This window comes from Phacochoerus africanus, chromosome X (genome assembly GCF_016906955.1).
Source record: "Phacochoerus africanus isolate WHEZ1 chromosome X, ROS_Pafr_v1, whole genome shotgun sequence".
Classification (NCBI taxonomy): domain Eukaryota; kingdom Metazoa; phylum Chordata; class Mammalia; order Artiodactyla; family Suidae; genus Phacochoerus; species Phacochoerus africanus.
The window spans coordinates 20420805-20446301 of record NC_062560.1 but is presented as its reverse complement, the minus strand read 5'-3'; the positions used below and the strand labels follow the sequence as shown (position 1 = coordinate 20446301).

At 40.9% G+C, this 25497-nt stretch overlaps 1 long non-coding RNA gene across 2 annotated transcripts; it reads right to left on the bottom strand.

Moving 5' to 3' along the window:
- Window positions 1-729: 729 nt before the first annotated feature.
- LOC125118681 (uncharacterized) lies at window positions 730-22058 on the bottom strand. 2 transcript variants are annotated; one of them, XR_007132874.1, is made up of 6 exons: window positions 21909-22058; window positions 21500-21601; window positions 20115-20233; window positions 6523-6577; window positions 5985-6059; window positions 730-836 (listed from the first exon to the last, which is right to left on the bottom strand). It is a non-coding gene; the product is annotated as an uncharacterized LOC125118681 (long non-coding RNA). The 2 variants fall into 2 exon arrangements; XR_007132873.1 differs by having other exon boundaries at window positions 5985-6577.
- Window positions 22059-25497: the final 3439 nt, after the last annotated feature.

The window sequence follows — 25497 nt, the reverse complement described above, 5'->3', positions numbered from 1 at the left end:
TAGCTCCGATTTGACCCCTGGCCTGGGAACCTCCATATGCCTTGGGTGTGGCCCTAAAAAGCAAAATAAATAAATAAATAAATAATAAAAAAGACATGGAACCAAGAAGGCAACATAGGCCTGACTAGTTTTATATGGTATGATATTCATCCTAACCAGGAAACAAATGTATTGCTGTGACAGAAAGAAGCAGTGTCCTTAATAGACTTCTTTCTTAGCAGGCATGTGAGCCTATATGAAAAGCCTAAAATAGAAAGACTGCTCTTTGCTTTTCTTCTTTCTCTAAATCTCATGATTTGGGATCAGAATCACATGTCGGCAAACCCACACAGAATTTGTAGCACTCTGTCTTAAGCACAGACTCAAACTACAAATAGAATCAAGTGTTTTCATCACAGCTGGATTTCCACCTTTTTCTGGGAGCTGTGCAGCCCACTCACTGGGTAATCAGTCAAGGTGCTCACCTTTTTTTTTTTTTTTTAATTGAAGTATAGTGGATTTTCAATGTTGTGTAAGTTTCAAGTGTACAGCAAAGTGATTTGATTATACCTATATTCCCTTTCAGATTCTTTTCCATTATAGGTTATAACAAGATATTGAGTATGGTTTCCTGAGCTATCGAGTCGGTCCTTTGTGTTTATATATTTTATATGTAGTAGTGTATGTTAATCCAAACTCCTAATTTATCTCCCAACCCACCCTGACCCAGTGGTGCTCACCTTCTGTCTGTCTTCCCACGGCATTAAGGCAGGTATTTCCACAGAGAAAAATGTAACTCTGAAGTAGGGTCCCTTGATTGTTGTTACTGTGGTCTTAAATCCACATAGCAAGAGTTACTAAAGAAAGAAGATGAGACATGCCACGGATTACTAATTAATTATAATGAAGCAATCTGGTACACAAGACTTTAACCAAATGATACAACTTTTTGTCACTGATAATGGGACAAACTGACATCATGTGCCTTGTGACATGATGCCATGGTGTCTGGGTTAGCCATTGCTGCCTGATACACCACCTCAGAAGTTAGTGGCTTTTTTTTTTTTCCTCTCTTTTTAGAGCCTCACCTGTGGCATATGGAGGTTCCCAGGCTAGGGGTCGAATCGGAGCTGTAGCCACCGGCCTATGCCACAGCCACAGCAACACCAGATCCGAGCCACGTCTGTGACCTACACCACAGCTCACAGCAATGCTAGATCCTTAATCCACTGAGCGAGGCCAGGGATCAAACCTGCCTCCTCAGGGATATTAATCAGATTCACTTCTGCTTAGCCACGATGGGAACTCCAAGAAGTTAGTGGCTTAGAATAACAACTGAGGGGACCTTAAAATTGAAAACAAACAGAAAAAAATCAACTACAGCTTTTTGCAAATAAATGACATAATAACATTGGGGAGGGAGTATTAATCCAAGCTACTTTGATACACAGAATTTGTACCACATGCCTTCAGGCTAAAGAGAAACAGAACACTAAATAAATTTGAACTCTCTAGTAAGGAAACTTTTTCTGGATAGGCAAGACTTCACAATTCTGAAACTATTTTCTATGCATTCTAGGATTGAGCAAGTAAGTTAATATGTTGTGCATAATGGGATCCAGATTTTTCTATTTTGGAAGAGGTAGTCACAATTATGGAAAGAGAGGATTAGATTGAACGCTGCTGTACTGGATCGGAACAAAAGGTACCTGTTTTAATATAGATAGATGATAGACAGATAGAGAAATGGATATAGATATGTATGACTGTGTATATGTATCCAATATATATATATATATATATATATATATATATCCATCTGTTTCCCAGCTCTATCTGCTGAGAGGGTCCACCCCAGTAGCAATGAACATACCCAGGACCTAGATCATAGTTTCTAAAAAACATTCTCCAGGAGTTCCTGTTGTGGCTCAGTGGTTAACGAATCAAACTGGGAGCCATGAGGTTGCGGGTTTGGTCCCTGGCCTTGCTCTAGCCTGGGCACCTCCATATGCCACAAGTGTGGTGCTAAAAAGACAAAAAAAAAAAAGAACTGCCCCTTTCAAGGTCACTGTTGGCCTGGTTGTCCTCACTAGAAGCTAGGGTTGCCCTTGATGCCTCCTTCAGCACCACACCCAGTTTCTCATAAAAATCTCCTCTTTCCATTTTTCTTCCTTTCCTTTTTTTGTCTTTTTAGATGTGCTGCATGTCTTCCAGTGGCATAAGGAAGTTCCCAGGCTAGGGGTCAAATCGGAGCCACAGTAGCCAGCCTACAGCACAGCCACAGCAACACCAGATCCGAGCCGCGTCTGCAACCTACACCATAGCTCACGGCAACGCCAGATCCTTAACCCACTGAGAGAGGCCAGGGATGGAACCTGCTTCCTCATGGATACTAGTCAGATTCTTTTCCACTGAGCCATGATGGGAAATCCTCCTCCTTCCATTTTTTTGCATTCCTTTCTCTATTCCCACGTTCGGTGCCTTGACTGGGGTCTCCAGGATCTCTTACCTCAAAGGCTGCAGTATCTTCCATTTTAACTGATCTCTCTGATTTCAGTTTCTTCCACGCTTCACATTCCTCTCAGGAGTGTTTTTCCAAAACACAAACTTGACCATATCACTTTGCCAGTTTATACTTTCCTCCCATTTCTTTTAAGCCAAGGAGGCCAGACTCAGCACAAATCCTGTCTCCTTTGAACTCTTATCAAGCCCCTCAGTGTGCTAGGGGCCCTGAGCGCCCTGGGCACTGGAAGTGTCCTCTCCACCTGGAATGGCTTAATCCTCTATTCACATAACAGATTTCTGTTCAGCCTTTAAGACCCAGCTGAAATGCAACTCATTGGAAAAATTTCCCAGAATTCTCTAGCTTGGTTACTTAGTTATTCCCACCTCGATATTTGATAAATGAATGAATGCATTGAAGATAGAATAGTAAGCGCTAAATCCCAAAGAACACACCCAGCAGTAAGGCAGAAATATAGAATTTTACTATATTCTGTACACATAGTAAAGGGAACTTAGAGATCTTAAAGCTCATCTGAATGTGTTGATAAGATGAGATTCAGGGAGGTTCAGTGACTTTCCCAGGATCAGACAGCAGAACTGGGAGTAAGACCGAGGTTTCCTCATTCCGTTTCTGGTGCTGTTTTCCTACATGTTGCCATGAAAGTAACTAGAGAAAAATTGTAATAGAAGGATTTATCTGGAAGGTTGAGTTTAAAAGTTTCAGCCTGCGGATGTTTCACCCCGAGGTTCCTTTCAAGTCATATAAGGAATGCTCAAAATGTCACTGTAACCTTGTCACAGAGATGATTATCTAAGTTGTGAGTCATTTTCCATGAGAGACAGATAGAGATCTTGTCTATGGACAAATGTGCACTTTGAAAGCCAGAGAGCATCCAATCCAGGGCTCAACATATTTTTTTGACCCAGGGGCCCTTTCAGCCTGGCCTTTCAGAGTAATGCTTCTGAACGCATAAAACTTCATACATAGCAATAAAAAGGAAAGGAAACCAGTTACACTGAAAATGTGGCTCTCAGAGTATTAAAAATTATAAATATGTCACAGATGTGAAAATATTGTGATTTCTTTCTTTTTTTTTTTTTTTTTGGTCTCTCTCTCTTTTTTTTTTAGGGCCACACCTGTAGCATGTGGAAGTTCCCAGGCTAGGGGTTGAATTGGAGCTGCAGCTGCAGGCCTATGCCACAGCTACTGCAATGCAGGATCCAGGCCACATCTGTAATCTACACCACAGCTCACAGCAACGCCAGATCCTTAACCCACTGAGTGAGGTCAGGGATCAAACCTGCATCCTCATGGATCCTAGTTGGGTTTATTGTAACAGCGATATTTTTTAGAGTGTGTGGGCCAGTTATTTGGTAGATCATCTTTCACTTTGATGCTGAGTTTGGGGCAGGAATCCAGAAGAAGTGATGCTGAGTTTGGGGCAGGAATCCAGAAGAAGTGATGCTGAGTTTGGGGCAGGAATCCAGAAGAAGTGATGCTGAGTTCTTCTCAGGGTAGCCTACTAGGAGGCACGTTCTGTCAATTAGACCTGTTATTGAGAATGTTCATTTTGATTGTTTGCTGAAGCTGGCATCTGCCAGTAACTATAAAATTACTGCTTTCCTTTTGCTAATAAATAAATTTCTTCTGGAGAGGTGCTTTGAGAGTCTGTAATTATCTTATTATTACTTCAACTTTCACCCACTGGTTTTAGCACACATTGATGATTCTTCTCTGAATCAGCTATGATTATAATAGTAGCCAAGTGGTGATTTCTTTCTTTTGTTATTTATCTACTTGTTTGTTCATTCACTGAAATGTGGACTCATGGATTCTTATTTTATTCAATAAAGTATAACTCTTTATTTTGTTTTGTTTTGTTTACAGCTGTATCTGCAGCATATGGAAGTTCCTAGGCTAGGGGTTGATTCAGAGCTGCAGCTGCCGGCCTACACCACAGCCACAGCCACAGCAACTCCTACGCCACAGCTTGTGGCAACACCAGATCCTTATGCCACTGAGTGAGGCCAGGGATTAAACCCGAATCCTCAAGGATACTATGTAAAGTTCTTAACCTGCTGAGTCACAATGGCAACTCCTCAATAACTTATAACTCTTAATGTTATTATTTGCTTTTACGCTCAAATTGTTCCAGCGTTAGCCAGTGAAGTTCTTCACGCTGGCTTCTGTGAACTTTTGACATGCCCCCATCATGGTTTTTTTTGTTGTTGTTGTTGTTTTGTCTTTTTGCCACTTCTTGGGCTGCTCCTGCGGCATATGGAGGTTCCCAGGCTAGGGGTCGAATCGGAGCTGTAGCTGCCAGCCTACTCCAGAGCCACAGCAACACGGGATCCCAGCCGCGTCTGTGACCTACACCACAGCTCACGGCAACGCAGGATCGTTAACCCACTGAGCAAGGGCAGGGACCGAACCCGCAACCTCATGGTTCCTAGTCGGATTCGTTAACCATTGCGCCACGATGGGAACTCCCCCCCATCATGTTTTTGAGCTCTCCCTTACATTTTATCACAAAATAGTTCAGATTCAGCTTGTACTTTCCTTGTTCCAACCATTTCTCCACAGATTCCAGTTCCTTTTAGTGGAGAATGTTATTTATTTATATTTTTTATTTTTTTGTCTTTTTGCCTTTTCTAGGGCCGCTCCTGCGGCATATGGAGGTTTCCAGGCCAGGGGTCTAATCAGAGCTGTAGCCACCGGCCTACACCAGAGCCACAGCAATGCGGGATCCGAGCCGCATCTGCGACCTACACCACAGATCACAGCAATGTCAGATCCTTAACCCATTGATCGAGGCCAGGTATTGAACCTGTATCCTCATGGATGCTAGTCAGATTTGTTTCTGCTGAGCCATGACAGGAACTCCTGAAAGGGGCAGTTCTTAACTAGAATAGGGAATATAAGAGGAAGAAAAAGCTCTCTAGGGAAGAAAGCTAAGCTTTGAAAAGTCGAATTTGGGGAGTCTGACGTCCAGAGAGAAATTCTGGCCAGCCCTTGGAAACATGGGCATGGAATTCTTACGAAAGGTACACCTGGAGATATAGAATCATAAACATCATGTGAGGCAGCTGGAGCTCTTTCTTAAGCTTCCCCCCACCACCAGTGGCACCACCATCTGCCTGGTCACTCTCTCTGCAGGGCTCAACCTTTTCAAGGCCTCCAATCCTGACTCCAACTTGCTATTAAGGCTCAAAACAACCGCTTCCTCCTCACTTCCACGTTTCCAACTCACCTTTGGTGCTCCAGAGCACTGCTCTGTTCCATGAGGAGGTACAGGAACCTAGGCTGACAGGCAGCTCTACTCACTCTCAGCAACCCTTTTAGCACCCAAGTGATTGTTTCATCATCGCCATTTCCCAGTTGATGGGGGGGGGGGGGTGTGAAATTCAGGGCAAGCAGCTTCATCTTTATGGAGATAAACATACATCTCGATTTTGTTCCCATCCCATTGGCCCAAACTTGGTCACATGACCACACCTACCTTGGAAGGAGACAGGAAGTGTAGTATCTTGCTGGTCAGTTGTGCAGTAAGCTCACACTCAGAGGAGCTCTATTACTGAAGTGCAGAAAGGGAAAATGGACACGGAGAACAATTAGCAAACTCCGACGCTTCTAAACCTCTGGCCGTATAAATGTCCAAGCACACCCTTATTTCCAAGCATAAAATACATTCAACCCTCCCCTTGGGAGATAATGTAAAATACAATCCATTTCCTGAGTAATAAATGAAGTCTAACTTCCGTGGGAGATGTGCAGTCCTCTCCATCAAGTCCAGCTCCAGCTACCTATACAATAGCAGGACGTTATACCCCCCCACTACTCAAGTTTCAGTATGTAATGTGGAGCAAAACCAGGATACGTACAGTGAAAACGCTCACTTGGAAAAGAGAAGCCTAGAAAGCAGGGGTGCATAGCGAAAAGGAACCATGTTGGACAAGAAGTACAGACTCCCTGCCCCAGAGTGAAAGAAGTTCTTGTGTCAGTCCTCGGATCTTCTCTCTGGGAAGAATGCTCTGTACCTGGTCCTCTCTGGACTTTGGCTTTGTCCTTGTCCATTGTTCTCCATGGTCCTTCCTGAAATGAGATGTAGAGAGTACCCTGGTGATTTTAACATAGCTATATCAGCTTTCTTGTGGTTAGTGGGGTAAATATCACTTCTTTACTTTCTACCTTTCTTTGTTCTTATGCTTTAAATGCTTCTCTTTAAGCAACATACAGTTGGGTTTTGTTTGTTTTCCATCTCACAAACTTTGGGGTTTTTTTTCACTGGAAAATTGAGTACACTTACATTCAATGTAATTACTAGTATATTTTTCTTTAAATCTACTGCCTTACTACGTGCATCTCTTTTCCTATCTGTTCTAGGTTCCTTTTGCTTTCTTCCTTGCCATCTTATGGAATGATCACTTTTATCATCCACTTTTAAAAATCTCTTTTAGTTTAGAAATCATGTGCTCTTCTTCTATTCTTTTGGTGGTTATCCTAGAATTATAGCATGCACCCTTCATTTATAAATATCTAATGTTAGAAAACAGTATGGAGGTACCTTAAAACACTATACATAGAACTACCATATGACCCAGCACTCCCACTCTTGGGCATACATCCAGACAAAACTTTCTTTGAAAAAGATACATGCACCCACATGTTCACTGCAGCACTATTCACAATAGCCAAGACATGGAAATAACCTAAATGTCCATCGACAGATGATTGGATTAAGATGTGATACACACACACACACACACACACACACACACACACACACTGGAATACTACTCAGCCATAAAAAAGAACAAAATAATGCCATTTGCAACAACATGGATGGAACTAGAGACTCTCAGGCTAAGTGAAATAAGTCAGAAAGAGAAAGACAAATACCATATGATATCACTTATATCTGGACTCTAATATATGGCACAAATGAACCTTTACACAGAAAAGAAAATCATGGACATGGAGAATAGGCTTGTAGTTGCCAAGGGGGAAGGAGTGGGATGGATTGGGAATTTGGGGTTAACAGATGCAAACTATTGCCTCTAGAATGGATAAACAATGAGATCCTGCTGTATAGCACTGGGAACTATATCTAGTCACTTATGATGGAGCATGGTAATATGAGAAAAAAGAAGGTACACATGCATGTGTAACTGGGTCACCTTGCTGTACAGTAGAAAATTGACAGAACATTGTAAACTAGCAATAATAGAAAAAATAAAAATCATTGTAAGAAAATAAAATAAATATCTAATGTTAATTGGTATTGTTCCTCTCCTCTAAAAGTGAGGAATTTATAGCATTTAATTCAATTTACCCTCCTCCCAAACCTTTACGGTATTATTGCCATGCATTTTAAATTACCTACCTACCTACCTACATATCAATCTAATCAATCTATTTATCCGAACAGGACATCATAACAATTGTTTCACATAGTCAATATTCATTTCGATTTACTCAGTGGAGTCCCTCTCTGTCTATTTTGTTGTTCATTTTTCCTGGTGGCTCTTGCTCATGGTTTTCTGTCCCCTAATATGGGTTAGTCATCTTTGATTGTATACAATTTATTTGTAGAAATAATTTGGTGCCCAGGTTGATGTTATCTTCCTCTAGAGAGGATGTTCATTTGCTTTTTTCCAGGCTTGCCTTAGTTTAAGTTCAAGATTTAAGATTCTCTAAGCAAGCTGCTTCCAGTTCACCTTCACCCCTAGGGGTGTGTACATATGGAGTGGGGAACTGTTTACCAGTTCTTCACCTTGGCCGGTCCTGACCTGACTTTTGTCCCCCTAGTCTCATGAGACTGTTACAAAGACAGCTCATCCTCTCAACTGTCTATTCAAAGTCAGCTAATGACCCTAAGGCAAAAAAGTCCAAAATCAACCAGGCTCATCCCTCTGAATTTCTATTCTCTTCTGGATCTCATTCCAGTAATTTATTAGAATTTTGTTAGCTTTTTAATGCTTTAAAAATATGTCTAATAAATTCTGTTCATTAACATAATGAACCAGTATGCCATTACTGAAATTGCAAGTATTACCTTTTTTTTTTTGGCAGTGTCTATGGCATGTGGAAATTCCCAGGCCAGGGATTGAACCCTCACCACAGCAGTGACCCAAGCTATTGCATTGACAAGGCTATGCCACAAGAGAATTCTGGAAGTGTTACTTCTTTATAGCTCTTAGAACAATGTTTCTGAAGATGGAGGTTCATTAACCACACGTCTCAGAATTATATTATTGTTAAAAGGTGAGATTCCACTGCCACCAGCTCAGATGTCATTCAGAACCTATGACACTAAAACCTTGATATCTGCTTGTATAGGTTCTCAGGCTATAATTATGAAGATCTAAGTTTGAGAAATTTTGCCCCAAAGCTTAGCCCAACATTTAGTAAAAGGCATTTAAGGAATTGATTTGATTCTTGTTTAAAGGTCAGGTAGAGCAGAAAAAAATCTGAATACATACTCCAGTCTGAATTTGGTCAATGTTTAAATCTCCTATCTCCTGTCATTTTGAAAAAAAAAAAATCATCCTTAAGACAAGAGGATCCTAAAGAAAAACTCTCAAGAACCAAACCCCTGTCTGGAGCCAAAGTCTAATCCAGTTGCCCTCATCTGTCTCATTTTGATCATTTTAAGCAGTGTCCATTTTTGATCAGTCATGGATAACAGGTAATTAATTCTATGTGCCTGTTAGTTGCTAGTGAAAGATTTGAGAAAGAACTCACCTAAAGATATCTTGACCTCAAATCCACTGGTGAATCCAATTATGAACTAGCCTAAAAAAGCAAAGTCTGTGAAGCCTTATCTTTTATAAAATGGCAATTATAAATAGTAAATTTCCCCCCCAGTATTATTAGTTGGCAAAATGAGATGTGAATATCATGTTCATTTTCAATATTATTTTGAAATTTTACGGGTCCAAAAAAAGCCTGTAGATTTCAGAATCACTAACTAATAATTTCTCAAACCACTCCAGGTTCCAGTATTCAAGAAAGCTCTCAGCCTGCCTGCTAGAGTCTGCAAATAGCAGGCGAATCTGCATTCCACACTGTCAGGAACATGATTGATTATCTATTTGGATTAGCCAACAGAATCTATGTTCCCAGGTTTCTGTGACACAGTTACTTACATTTCTTAGCTTTGATCATGCTTTTGAGTTATAATGCTTCCCCAAATGTTTGTCTTTGCTTTCTTGCAGGGAAACAGCAACAACAACTAAACACACAGCCAAGCAGTCCATGATCAACACCTTTAGATTTCTCATTTCTGCACCAACGTGCAGCATCTTAGATTTCTTCAACTTTTCAAGGAAAAGCTTTATGTGAGCTCTTGTGTTTTCCACAGCTGAATAACCTTAATATAGAAATGTGCTCATGTTACACACCATAGACTTCAATAGAAAGTTTCAGAGAATTTGAGCTTTTTAATCAGATGATCTTACTCTCCACTGAGAAAATGAAATTCCATGGGGAAACTGCTACTCAGAGCAGGCTTTGTTCTTTTGTAATATTCGTTTTCTTTTATTTCTCTGTAACCAAAAGATATTTCATAAACCACCTGAATAGGGAGGACGGTATTACAAATGAGCTGTTATGAGCTTTTAGAAATCAGAACTGTTTTGAAAACTACTATCAGTTGGAGAGTGGTTTATGTGTAAACCGTGCTAAATTCCTTAAACTTCAGCCAACTCTAAATATGCCTTATTGATGAAATAATGCTTGTCACTTTGGTAACCTAATAGGCTAGCATACATTTCATGGGCTGTGGTAACCTACGTAACCTAAGATATTTGAAAATTATCACACACCCTTATGGTTTCATTTAACCAGATTAATCTGCTTGGTAATGTAATCATTTAGGCCCAATTAAATCTGTCTAGATTATGAATCCCCAAAAAGCAAAGGGTAATAAAATCTATAGGCTTGGCAAAACATCACAATTTCATGTTTTTAAAGATAGCTATTCATTTGTGTCTCTAAAGCAGAAAAACCTGGACTTGCTTTAAATGCCCCGTCTTTCATTTCTGTAAGTGCTTTATAAATTCATTCATGGCTCTTTGTTCCATCAGCTCCCCCCAGACTGGGTTCCTGTCTGTAAAGCTGGGTGGGATATACACAGCATTTGACTATGTCAAGAAAAATGACCTAACACTTGGAAACAAGGCAAAAGGATGACTGCTTGTCCTCTCAATGTGAGACTGAGGCTTTATTTAAAGGTCTTTATCTACCAGGCCCACCCAAGGATTCAGTTTCCCATGGGAGCATCCTGTGGCTTGATTAAAGCTCAGACATGTTAACTTGTGGATTTTTGTCCGGTAGAGATGCAAAAGATTTCTGTGCCAAAGTGATAGCTCCAGAGGTTATGGTTTATTTGCCCTGTTTTGCTTCTAATTTAGCAAACTTTTGCTTTTCCTTTATGAACCTATGAATATCTCTGTCTTTGGAATTCTCTTTTGTACCAGATTTATCATCCTGTTAGTTCCCTCATTAAAGCATAAACTTGTGACAAGCATTCACTTTATATTTTCATTGCAGTCATGTTTTTGAAAATTACACTTTAACCCTATGAAGAAAAGAGATGGATCTCACAAGACACCCAAGAAAATGAATCTCGTCCAATTTCATCTCTCCGGGGAACACATTTTATAAGAATTAAACCAAGTCATTTTGATTTTGGTATTTCCTGGTCGCCTTCTGACAGAGTCATCAAGCATATTGTCCCAGGAAAGAAAGGACAGACAGGTGCTGGCTGGAACAGAGAGACCTATTCATCGGCTTTGAATTTCAAAGCTGATTTTCCTGACCTCTTTTTAGTAAGACAATGTATAAAACCCAGGCTTTTTAGAGAAAGGGATTTCTAAATAACAAAGCGTCTTTTTCTTTTTTTCTTTTTTTTGTCGTTGTTGTTGTTGCTATTTCTTGGGCCGCTCCCGCGGCATCTGGAGGTTCCCAGGCTAGGGGTCGAATCGGAGCTGTAGCCACCGGCCTACGCCAGAGCCACAGCAACTCGGGATCGGAGCCGCGTCTGCAACCTACACCACAGCTCACCGCAACGCAGGATCGTTAACCCACTGAGCAAGGGCAGGGATCGAACCCGCAACCTCATGGTTCCTAGTCGGATTCGCTAACCACTGCGCCACAATGGGAACTCCCAAAGCGTCCTTTTCAATGCATTGGCTCCCGTGTGCAGAATATAGAAGGAAGGTCCCCCAGGCTGGAGAGGAGAGGGGGAAAAGCATCCTCCCCAACATTCTGGATGGGGTTGTAGGGAAAAGATAGGCGGAGTCGAGTCTGGGAGGGCCGTCACAGGACGCAGCAGTCCTCATCTCCTCATTCCAGGTTGCCGTAGAGTACTGTGCTAGCTAGCTTGCTGGGCAAGCAGAGGATGGGAAGGGCTATGAGGCCCAGATCCTGCTTTTTCTTGGGCAGGATTAACACTGCCACTTTCTGCCTTCTGCCACTTTGAGGTCATGGAAGCCACATTCCTCTCTCGCACACCCGGATGCCTCCTGGGAGAGGAGCCGAGGGAAGGCCGGAACTCTTGCTAGTTGAGCACTCAAATGAGTCATCCAAGTAGAGACTGTCTACTTACAAAGACATTTGAAATCACGGGGGTGAAGCGAGGTTAATAAACTGACCTTGATCTTGTTCCTCCCTCCCTGCTTCTACCTAGAAGAGGGGAGCTTGCAAGGTAAATCAGCAGACTTAGAGCAAGAAGAAAGCTACATTTTTAACCTAGTTGAATAATCTTGAGTAAATTTCAAAGTTTGCTGCCTATGTGCATCTTGCATGCTCTGCTGTCCTCTTTCTGCCATACCCAATTAACAAGTGAATGGCTACTTTTTGATTTCACAAAAAGCATGTCCTATTTTTTTTTGTGATTTCCGTTCTCCACCTGAGACATCTATGCACTATCTACAATGCTCGTATTGAATGAGATCGTTTTGGCCAGACTCCAGTAGCAGGTGCCAAAAGCACAACCACTGTGATTGTAGATTTACTGAAGGAATATGAAAAATACATATAAGCAAAATTTTCCAAAAAAAACCATCGTATAATCCCACCACTCAAAGATAGCCAGCTAACTTTGCAGAGAATATCCTATCAGAATTAAATCTACGCATATAAACATTCTTATCTCTTTCTTTCCTTTTAAGGAATTTTGGGGTTGGGGGCTACAGGTGTGGCCTATGGAAGTTCCCAGGCTAAGGGTTGAATTGGAACTGTAGCAGCTGGCCTACGCCACAGCCCCACCAATGCCAGATCTGTGCCACATCTGTGACCTACACTACAGCTGGCAGCAACTCCAGCTCCGTAACCCACGGAGCGGGGCCAGGAATTGAACCCGCATCCTCATGGATACTAGTTGGGTTCATTTCCACTGAGCCACAATGGGAAATCCAGAGATTTTTAAGTGTATTCATTCTTTTTAACCCACATTTTTTTTTCACTTAATATATTGTGAACCTGTTGTCAAGTCAATAAATATGTTTCTATATCATTTTATTGTCTGCTCATTTTTCTACTGTATACTTGTACCATAAGTGACCTCACTAATCCCTTATTTCTGAGTTGTTGGACATTTGAATTATTTCCACTTCTTCACTAAAAAACCATTAAAGTTGTCTCTACTTTTTTGCATGGCGATTAATTTCCTTATTGCCGATCATTTCCCTAGGGTCATCTCTTAGAAGCGGAATTTCTGATACGTATAACTGAGTCACTTTGTGGCACAGCAGAAACTATCACAACATTGTAGATCAACCATACTTCAATACAACTTTAAAATAAAAGTGGAATTTCTGTATAAACAGCTTTGACGATATCAGTTTACAGGATGTTGCTTGATTTCTTTTCTTGTGCTGTTACAGTCATGCAGTGAACAAAGTTTCATATCCTGTTCTCTTGCTCTCTCTCTTTTTTTGGACCATGTCTGCGACATGTGGAAGTCCCCAGGCCAGGGAATGAACCCACACCACAGCAGCAACACGAGCCATAGCAGTGACAGCACAGGATCCTTAACCTGCTGAGCCACAAGAGAATTCCAGTTCTCTCTCTCTCTCTCTCTTTTTTTTTTTTTTTTGGCTGCACTGCAGCATATGGAAACTCCTGGGCTAGGGGGCCAATCAGGACAGCTGCAGGCCTACACCACAGCCACAGCAACATGGCATCCAAGCCACAACTGCGATCTACACCACAGCTCACAGCAGTGGCCGGATCCTTAACCCACTGAGGGAGGCCAGGGACCAAACCTGCATCCTCATGGATACTAGCTGGGTTCTTAACCCACTGAGCCATGGTGGGAACTCTCTGTTCTCTTTTTTATTGAAAGTATTTCCCTAAGTCATCACGTGTGTTCTATGAAAACAATTTTAAACAGCTTTATGTGAATATAATGCTGAGTCATTTGTCCATAGAATCTATCATCCTCCTATTTTGGTTGTTGGACAGTTAATAGTTTCCAGTTGTTCACTAGGGTAAATCACACTTTTAGGAACATCTCTTTGTAGAAAGCCTAATCTATACTTAGGATATATTCCCAGAAAAGGAATTACTGCCTCAAAGCCCATGGAAATTTTTGAGGTTAGTTGAAAGTATTGTAAATTGCTTTCCAAACTAGTTATATCAGTCTACATTGTAATGTTTCATGTCTTAGCATGACAAATTATAGGCTAGATATTAAGAACAGCCTCATAGACTGCAGAACAATCTTCCTTAGAGATCTTTAAAAAGAAAATGAATTTCCTTCTCTGTGTTCCAGGTCAGACTTTAAAGACATAAGAAAGGGTTGCCAACAATTAAAAAAAAAAAAGACATTTAAATTATAAATATGAGGAAGAACTTGCTTTCTTTTTTTTTTTTTTTTTTTCGGTCTTTTTGTCATTTCTTGGGCCGCTCCCGTGGCGAATGGAGGTTCCCAGGCTAGGGGTCTAATTGGAGCTGTAGTCATGGGTCTACGCCAGAGCCACAGCAACACGGGATCCAAGCCACATCTGCGACCTACACCACAGCTCATGGCAATGCCAGATCCTTAACCCACTGAGCAAGGCCAGGGATTGAACCCGCAACCTGATGGTTCCCACTTGGATTTGTTTAACCACTACGCCACTACGGGAACTCCAAACTTGCTGTTCTTTACCTTCTCTCTTATATCAGATTTAAGATTTGGATGGTAACTATCTTTCCAAGTAAAATGTTTTCACATTATCTCTACAAGCAAAGTAGGTGCCTATTCTATAAATAGCGAAGTATTGAGGAACAAAGACTTTTTTTTTTGTTTCGTTTCAGTTTGTTTGGTTTTTTTTGCTGCATCCATGGCATGTAGAAGTTCCTGGGCCAGGGATCCTGCCCACACCACAGCAGTGACAACACTGGATCCTTAACCACTAGGCCACACGGGAACTCCAAATATGCTCATAGTGTGTAAAGGTAATTTTATTTATTTATTTATTTATTTTCTTTTTTGGCTGTACCCGAGGTAAATGGAAGTTCCTGGACCAGGGATCAAACCCACACCTCCACAGCAACCCAAACCACTGTGGTCAGATCCTTAACCCACTGTGCCACAGCGTGAACTCCCAAAGAGTTTTAAAAAAAATTTTTTTTATAGTTGATATACAACGTTCTGTCAATTTCTGCTGTACAGCAAACCAATCCAGTCTGAGGAGTTTTTTAAGGGACTTTCCTACAGACATATAATTTACATCGAACTCATAACAATAGTCCACACTTGGGGGAAGACTCTTTGCAATATTAGTCAACTTCAGGTTCACCTTCAGAAAGAATAGATAAACAGTATTTTTAAAGAAGGAGTTCCAGGAAGGAAGGCTTCATCAAGGATGTGTTAAAAACCAAAATTCAGCTGAATAAATTTGAAGATCTAATTGACTTGGGCAGCATCCCATCTAGTTAACAGAAGGGGATTTTGAGGGGTTGTACAAAATAGAAGATTTTTATAGACAGAAGGAAGGTGGAGCAAGAAGGTTGTAGCAAAAGAAAAGAAAGGATTGCTTCAGGCCAGGCCATCTCTTTGGGGGGAAGGGAAGAGGAGGGATATATAACCCTAACCCTAACCCTAACCCTAACCCTATATATATATTTTTTGTACTTTTTGTCTTTTTAGGGCCGCACCTGCAGTATATGGAGGCTCCCGGGCTAGGGGTCTAATTGGAGCTGTTACTGCCAGCCTACACCACAGCCACAGCAACGCCAGATCCGAGCCGCATCTGCAACCTACACCACAGCTCACGGCAACGCCAGATCCTTAACCCACTGAGCGAGGCCGGGGATTGAACCCACAACCTCCTGGTTCCTTGTCAGATTCGTTTCTGCTGCGCCAGGAAATGAATAAATAAATATCCAAGGAGGGATATTTATCATGCAGATTACCTCACTAGTATTGATCAGGAAATTTCAGATTGCCTGCTTCAAGGTCACATTCTTGGGGGACATTGAAAGTGCAAGTAAATTTTGGTTTGCTGTCCTCCCCTGGGGACAAATGCTTCCATTTTGGTAGCGGGGACCACAATATCATTAACAAGGATTTAAGCCCAAATCCTCCTGAACCAAATCACTTTCCTTGTGTTTCACCTAAACTGGGAAGAAGATTGTTCAGAGAAGAAATGTGACACTTCATGGGTCATAAGATGAATTTACAAATATTGTGGACAAATGGTCACACCAGTGGAAAACAGATAGAACCCAGAGTGCCTACATTAACATAGATGAACAGCTTGGCAGGGGCTATTTGCAAGGCTGCCTGTAAGTGACCTTGAGACCAAGGTAAACCAACTGTGCATCTCCCTAACCAACCTGGGAAGAGCCAAGGTCATTAACTTGCTCCATAAATCCACTGGGTCCTGTTAGGAGCTACTCAATATTCGACATCTAATATAAAGGACTATTTATGGGCAGAACAGGCATCACTAATTGGGCAGGTAAAAGGGGTCTCACTTAGTGGAAGTGGCAGTAACATTAGCTGGCACAGTGCTAGACTTTCTTTCTTACTTTCTTTTTTTCTTTTTTTGCCTTTTTAGGGCCACACTTGCGGCATATGGAGGTTCACAAGCTAAGGGTCCAATCGGAGCTGTAGCCACCGGCCTACACCAGAGCCACAGCAACTCGGGATCCGAGCCGTGTCTGTGACCTACACCACAGCTCATAGCAACGGCGGATCCTTAAACCCACTGAGCAGAGCCAGGGATCGAACCTGCAACCTCACGGTTCCTAGTCAGATTCACTAATCACTGAGCCATGACGGGAACTCCAAAAACAGGAATTTCAGTTCATTCAGGAGAAGCCTGATATGGTTTCTTCCAACATGGCTGGGAGTCCTTTATCTGATATCTTTTCCAGGATGAATAATCTCCTGGTTGTAGATCATGGCAAATCCAATCTTCATCCAGTTAATTACTGTGATACACTTTATAAACAAATTTAGGGTGTTCTTTTAATAACTAAACTTTACAAGGAGCTATCTGGGAAATGAGTTGTAGCTAGTAAATACTGACCTTCATGAATTAACTAGAATTTAATATTCACTGAAACAATCTTTTTGTCTCTAAAATGACCCTCATTTCTACCAAATGCCTGGTTAATCGACTATATAGACTCTTTTAAACTGGCTGTCCTGGAACTTTTCATAAAGAACCTCGAATTGAACTTTAAAAACCTAAAGGCCGGGAAAGCCATAAACCAAGGGCATGTCATAGATTCTGACTATGATAGATTTGAATGATGGATCTATGATGGATTTGGGTGATGGATTTGGGAGAATTCCTCTGTTCTCGAGGTCCCCCAAATACCTTGAGATTCCTGCACTTGTTAGGAGGTAGCCTTCATTTTTATACCTGAGAAAGCTGCTGGGAGCCTAAGAGTTTCCACCTTCTGGAGGGATCAGGTTGAGAGAAAAGATAAAAGTTTTCTCATATATAAAAGTTAAATTATACCTCTGTAAGTTCTACTTACAGAGGTATAATTTAAAGGTTTCCTTATCTAGAAAACATGGATTAAAAACCATAAACATTGTAGCCATATTCACCAGCTCACTCAGTAATCAGTCCTTTTGTTAGCCTTTTTATGAAGCCATCAGACTTCCCACTAGGATTTTTTTTTAATTTCTTCTCCAGTTCAGCAGTAGATTTTGGTTTTGTTTCTTTCTTTTTTCTTCTTCTTCTTTTTTTTTTTTTTTGGTCTTTTTGTCTTTTTCTAGGGCCGCATCCGCGGCATATGGAGGTTCCCAGGCTAGGGGTCTAATCGGAGCTGTAGCCGCCGGCCTACACCAGAGCCACAGCAACTCCAGATTCTTAACCCAATGAGCAAGGCCAGGGATCGAACCCACACCCTCATGGTTCCTAGTCGGATTTGTTAACCACTGAGCCACGACAGGAACTCCCAGAAGTACAATTTTGTACTCATCAAAAGTCTTTCCAATGAATCTTCTTGAAGATGAAGCATTTTTGCAAAAGCATGAGAGTACAACAATATTTGTCTACAAATGACTTAAAATGCCAAGTTAAAGATCTGATTACAATACAACTGAAAAGAAACTTGGTTGTTATAGTGACATGCAACAAATATAATTATTAAAATTATCACTGATATAATTTACCAGGATATAGCAGAATTTTAGGAATTTTTTTTTTTAGGAATTTTTCTAGAATGCCTGTATTAATAACATTTACCCATATGATATAATCTAAGGAGATTTATCACCACTCATTTGACAATATTTCTCATGTAATTTAACATACCAAATAAGCCTGATTAGTTTAATATGCCTCTCTCTGAAATGGAGAGAAAACAAATATTTTGAGGTGTTCCAAGAACCCTTTGGAAAAACTCAAAATTAGCAAGAGGTCAAATGAACTTCATTTCAGATTTGATTTTTGGGAAGTTCGTCAAAAATATCAAAACATTTTAAAACACTTGATCAAATAGAATCAGAGCTCACCGTGAAACAAGACCCATTCACTTAGGCAGTGATAACAAAAGATCTCAGTGACAAATATAGATCACTTTAACACAGAAGCTCATAATATAGTACCAAAAGCAGTTCAATATTTTAAGAAAGCTTTGTCCTCTTCAATAACCAAAGTCAGGGGGGTTTTTTTGTTTGTTTTTTTGGTTTTTTTTGTGGGCTTTTTTTGGCCATGCCTATAGCATGCAGAAGTTCTCAGGCCAGGGATCAAACCTGCACCACAGCAGTCACCCAAGCCACAACAGTGGCAACACCAGATCCTTAACCCACTGTGCCACCAGGGAACTCCCAAATTCAGGTTTTATATCACTTTGCCTTTAAAATTTATTTTCTTAATTAAGTTCAATCTTATCTTAGCCCATCCTGAACATGCACAAAACTCTTTCAGTGTTCCTCCTCCACAAACCTCCCACAATCTTCTGTATCCATATTAATCTGTCTTTCACTTTCTTTTGCATTCAGAAACAACCAGCTCTAGGACAAAGCCACCTTTTTTCTTCAACAAAATGTATTTTCATGCCTCATACCTTCTTTGTTGAAAACACAAATCCTAATTTCCTTGCATACTGAGTACTTCCCTTATAATTCTTAACTTTCAAACTTTGGTCTCTAGTGAAAACTAAGAAGCAAGTAATTGTAAACTGTCATACCAGCATTTCCTGATCCACTAACTTATGGTTTAGTCTTCCTCTCCCAAGAAGGCAAAGGAAGGTAAACTTAGATCTGCCCAGCAATTAATGTTCCCATATTGTATCCTATTTGAAATGTCCAGGATAGTGAATGAATTCTCATAATTTGGTTTATTTTCAAGTTACCAAAATCTAGAGATACTATCCTTCAAGCAGTCATTCCCAAAACAATTATTCCTAAACAGTTTACATAAAGCTCTCACCTCATTCACATTTACTTAAAGTTTCATAATACCAAGTAATTTCCCTTGCTGACAAACTTTGTAAGAAGAATAAGATCTTATTTGATTTCTAGTAAACCTCGGTACAATAAAAGTACTTTACTTAATGTTGATGACTCTAAAGATACATCTGTATTAATCAAATCAACGAGCTTAAGTTAAATTTAATACCAGATGTTAATTCAACAGTATTTCCAAGATCATGTGAATCTGAAATTTATTATGGCTAGTATCATCTTTATTTGACTACTTATATATAAGTGCTGAATTTCCTCTAAGCCGATTCAATAAAGTTCTTTTACAAATTAATTTTGGCAATGCCACATATCTACAACACACATATAGATATGTATAAACACAAAGAGACCTCATAATTCTTATTCCGAAATTCCAGCCATGAATCAGGTACAACAATTTAAAAAACATGAGTTACAAAAGAGGTTGGATTCAAACTGAGTTTCTGGCAGACAGAACAAATCTACATAGCTGAATCCTTTTTACTACTATTTATGGAGAAGACACTTAAGATTTCTATTTGTCCTTGGCAAATCAAGTTCCAAATTACCTATCTCCTTTCCCAAAATTTGTATTTTAAGAAGATGGCAGAGATAAGAATTCCTAGAGAAGACCACATAGAACATTTGCATGAGGAGAAAGACAAGGTTGTCCTAGAGTGAATTTGTTCCCTTAAGGCCAAAAAAATTTTTTTTCTCAATACTTACAGACTTCTTAAGGAAATTCCCTTCTGGCATGTCTGCTTATGGATCTGTCATGGCTACAGCTGTGGCAGAGGTCACAAGGGCAGCATGGGTTCGATCCCCGGCTCAAGAGCTTCCATGTGCTGCGGGTATGGCAAAAAAAGAAAAAAAAAAAAGCCTCAAGCCTCAAGATAAATAGGGGACATTTGGGGAGTGGTAAAAGGATTGGTGGGTTACTTCTGGAGCCATACTTCTGGTCCTATAAAGACCAGATTTGTAAAAGCAAGGACAATTTTTTTTCCTCAGAGAACTGGGTGGCCACCTCAGTGATAGCCAATGACTGATGCACCCATTCACCTATGTCGGAATGTTTTACTCGTCCTCATTTAGCTTAAGGGAGAAGCCGCCCCCCCATTCCTATCAGGCTCCAAATGTCAGCTATGGTCTATTTAGTAAGACCAGTGGCTTCCTATTTTGGCGATCTACTCACAAACACTTTTGAGGACCCTCCCTGGGTTTAAGGAATTCTCTAACTATGGCCTTCTTTTTGGCCTTTGATCTGAAGAGGCTTGCATACAGCTTCATTTCTAAAGGTCCCATTTCTAAAGCTAACCACTTAAGAGTGCCTTCTGAGTGGAAAGAGAATTCAAAAGATTGCTAGAATGAATACTCAATAAAAGAAGGATAGAGGGGAGCAGTTGTTAAAGTTTTAGGTACCTTTATAACATTAATCTTCCATTAGCCTTCTATAACAAATCTTTCAATGAGGCTATTTTGGAATTTTGAAGACTTTTGGGGCTTCCTCATACCCACTAAAATAGTTACAATAGTTTAAGATGACAGCTCTCTAAAATTTTAACAATTTAGTGGATCCTCCAAGTCAAAGGATCCATGGAGCTAGCTCTACAAATATTTTTCCCTGTTAATCTAATTTTTAGAAGCCAGTCTCGTTTCCAGTAGACCTCGTAGGAACATATGAATTCTGGCTGTAACTATGCACTCAAAATTGTTTTGAAATGTCAAAAGAACCCCAACTTGGCCATTTCAGGGCCCGATTTCTGTTAGTTCCCAATTAAGTACTTGCAAGCATACATAAACCCAACTAGTATCCCATAGGTGGCTGTCTGCATGGGAGCTATTTGGCCTCTGAGGGCCAGTTTCTCAGTATTCATTTCATAGCTTCGTTCAGATATGAGATATGATCTCAACAACTTTCTGAGGACGGTGTGGTGGATCACATGTGTGCTGCTTCTGAGTCTAGCTCCCCACGGAGTTACCCTGGGTTCAGTTCAACTTCTTTTACATGGCTTGCTTTCTCCCTCTGCAGGCTAAAACCCTGGTGGGTGCTCAGAGTGCTAGATAATCAGTTTCTGTTGTGAAACGCCGCGCGTCCCCCAAGCACTACTTACATAATGGTCGTGGTGGTTTCCACTATAGAACTGCTGCAAATCTTGAGGACTGATCTTCAGACACTGCTGGCAGGTCCTCAGTTGCCTGAGGACACCACATGGCTGAAAGGAGCAAAATGTCTCTTTATTCTTCAGTCACTCATTTCACTAGCAAAAGTTGTTTGTTTTTTTTCCCACCAGCGTAAGTTTTGTTCAGAGTATATATCGAGTCATTTTCTTTTTAATTTAAGACAAATTCAATAAAAACCTGGGCACCTGTTTCCCTGAGCCTTTTGCCCAGACAGGCTAGGTCCCTCCTACAAAATGTTCCAGTACCCCCTTAAGACTCCAAGTCTTTAGTGCAAACCAGCTCAAATAAAATTTTTAGGATCATCACTCAAACAATGAAGGTCCAAATATGAGAACTCACCAGAACAACTGAGGAGTACTGAGAAGCTGGTGGGGCTCAAGCACTCATGTTCATACTAAGTGCAGGTTCCAAGTAGACTCTGGATATCCTCTGGCAGGTGTCTCTGATATCCTGCCAGCTACACCAAGTATATGTTGATGAAAAATTAATCAGTCAATCTAAGAAATAAATGGAGGAGTTCCTGTTATGGCTCAGTGGTAACGAACGTGACTAGCATCCACGAGGATGTGGGTTCAATCTCTAGCCTCACTCAGTGGGTTAAGGATCTGGCATTGCCATGAGCTGTGGTGTAGTTCGCAGATATGGCTCAGATGCAGCATTGCTGTAGCTGTGGTGTAGACTGGCAGCTGCAGCTTTGATTCAACCCCTAGCCTGGGAAACTCCATATGCCATGGGTTCGGTACTAAAAATATAAAAAAAAAGGAAAGAAAGAAATGGAAAAAAATTTGACGTATTTATACTTGTCATACCTTTATCTATCTATCTAGACATATATACAGACAGGTGCAAACAGAGAACTTATAGTTACTAATATCTGGGAAGAATATTTGTAAGATTTCTCATTAGCCCACTTAGCAAATATCTCCTTTTTTTTTCCCTGCTGATGAGAAATTTCTCCCCAAAGTTTGTATTTCAGAAGATGGCTCTTGGAGTTCCCATTGTGGCTCAGTGGTTAATGAGCCCAACTAGCATCCATGAGGATGCAGGTTTGATCCTTGGCCTAGCTCAGTGGGTTGAGGATCTGGTGTTACTGTGAGCTGTAGTGTAAGTCGCAGACATGGCTCAGATCTCAGGTTGCTGTGGCTGTGGCAGAGGCCAGTGGCTACAGCTCCAATTAGACCCCTAGCCTGGGAACTTCCATATGCAGTAGGCGTGCCCCCCCTTCCCTCCCCCAACCCCCACCAAAAAAAAAGGCTCTTAGGTCCTAGAGAAGATGAGGCTAGAGGCTAGAAAATCTGGATCACAAAGGCACAGATTAAAGGCAAGACAATTCTGCTTCCAATGTCCTGATCTTTTAAAACATTTTGAGAGGAATAGGTAAAGGTTGGGGGATTGGCAAATGTCAGGGTCTGTGCATGCAAGTTAGAAAATAATTTTCCAGATTCATAGTGAGGCAAAAAGAAAGATAAGTTTATTAAGAGATGCTGCTAGTGCAGTGGGACAATTTCCTGATAATCGGGGAGAGCTGACCCCGACCAGGTGGTCGTGTCTGTTTTTATAGACCAGAGAGAGGAAAGGTCTCAGGATACACCTGCTGACCTGCTGATTAGTTGGGGGAAAGTAGGGTCTTGTGATACACTTACTGGTTGGTTGGGCCATACAAGGCCCCTCTAGAGGCAGGATGAGGAGTGAGCTACTTGCCTTTCTTAGTAGGGGTAGGAAGGAGTAGGACAGGTTGCTCAAGGTGGGAGAAAGGCATTATAATGAGATGGTTGGGGCAATAAGGGTCTGGTAATTCTTGTCTTGGTCAGAGGTTTTGAGTTCTAACACCTCGAAGAGGCCTTGAAGTCCCACAGCAAAGAAAAAAAAGCAGGTGGATTTTAAACTTCAGGGTTGCAGCCTGACTGATAAAGAAGTTGACCAGCTCTTCCAACTACCTTTTCTCCAACTTGCATCTTTCTCTCTGTGTACATAGTTTTAACTAAGGGGAGAAAGTACAAAAAAAATTCTTATCAGGCTCTGAATATCAGCTTTCAATTTGGCCGAATTTCTGACCATATAGTTATTCGATCCTTTCGAATATCTTGTTAGAATCCAGCTTGGATAAACAGTAAACATTTCTGGCAGTATTAAACAATCACATTAATTTTAATTTGTTTCCCCTTGGTGTTTTCAGGAAACAATTTAGCACTTTACCAAAAAAATCTCTCAGAGTTTTATCAATTCTGGGAGGTGCCCATACAGGAGCATTGAAGTTGCTGTTGAAAGCTTTTGAGGATAATCTGTCTTCCAGTGTCACAGTTAATTACAATTAAGATATCAATTTTTGGGCCAATTTTTTTTTTTTTGTCTTTTTACCTTTTCTAGGGCCACTCCCGCGGCATATGGAGGTTCCCAGGCTAGGGGTCGAATCGGAGCTGTAGCCACCAGCCTACGCCAGAGCCACAGCAACGTGGGATCCAAGCCGCATCTGTGACCTACACCACAGCTCACAGCAACGCTGGGTCCTTGACCCACTGAGCAAGTCCAGGGATTGAACCCACAACCTCATGGTTCCTAGTCGGATTCGTTAACCACTGTGCCACGAGGGGAACTCCTGGGCCAGTGTTTTGATAATAAACCCTAGGAGCGTAAAATGCAGGATGCCTAGGTGTTGTTTTAAATATTTTTTGTGTCTTTTTTATTTGTTTTTTTTGTTTGTTTGTTTTGTTTTTGTTTTTATTTTTTGTTGTTGCCCCCATGGCATATGGAAGTTCCCAGCCAGGGATTGAATCTGAGCTGCAGGTACAACCTGTGCCATAGCTTCAGCAATACTGAATCCTTAACCCATTGCACCACAGTGAAAACTCCATAGTTTTTTAATTAGCCTTTTGTGATGAATCTTTCAACAAAGCTATCTTGGAATTTCAAAAACTTTTGGAGGCTTCTGCATTCTATTTAAAATCAGTATTCCATTCCATTTGTTTGATTTGAGAGCCCTTGCTTTGAAGTCACTTTAAAAATAATCTTATAATCTTATTCATTTGGAACATTCCTTGTAATGGCTAGTATAATTTCCCTGAGGGCTGGCAGCAGGGTGGTAAGTTCTTGGCTGCAAATGGAGTTTAACCCGCATTTCTATTTAGCCATATGTTAGGCCTTCACCATTTCAGCTACCAAGCTAAGCTCTCAGGACACAAAACAAACTTAGCAAGATATTACCGTTTAAAAAAAACTATTTACACCTCCCAGAATCACAGTTCTCAGACATAAAATAAGCAGGTGTGCTGGAAGAGTAGAATGTTCAGCTATCTGGATGTAAAGGATCCCACTAGCAATTAGCCTTTATCTACAGAAAATAAGTCAAACATGTGAAGATAGGGACAGTAACAAAGAGATGTTACTGTGTCCTGGCCACAGATGGCCCAATACACACCACCATTCCTGTGGATCCTTAGACTGGGGAGGGATTGAACCAACAAACTCAAAGCAATGGGGACTGAGGAATGATTCCAAACAAAAGGGAGAACTGCAGCTGCCACCACCGGAGTTCCAAACATGGAATCTGGGGAAGGATTCCAAACAAATGGGGGATTGCAGACTAAATTATCAGCAGTTCCTTATATGGAATCTAGGTAAAGAATCAAGGCCTGGGATATTCCATTAAAAACCTTGGGTATTGCAGTCTGAAAGGCAAGGGGCTTGGCTCTAGACAGAATTATATGCCAGCTCAGTTGAGCTCTAGGAAGAATTATTTACCAGCAAAAGATGACTTGTTCTGAAAAGGAAAGCCAATTAGATTGGGAGCTTGAATGCAAAGAGAGTAGAGCTCAAATTGAGAGGAACTTACCACTGGCCCTCAGAAACAGCAAGAAAGACAGTGAACTTGAAAGAGTTTGCAGGGCACAACATTTGTGTTTCTTGTTGTCCCTGAATGCGATCATAAGTT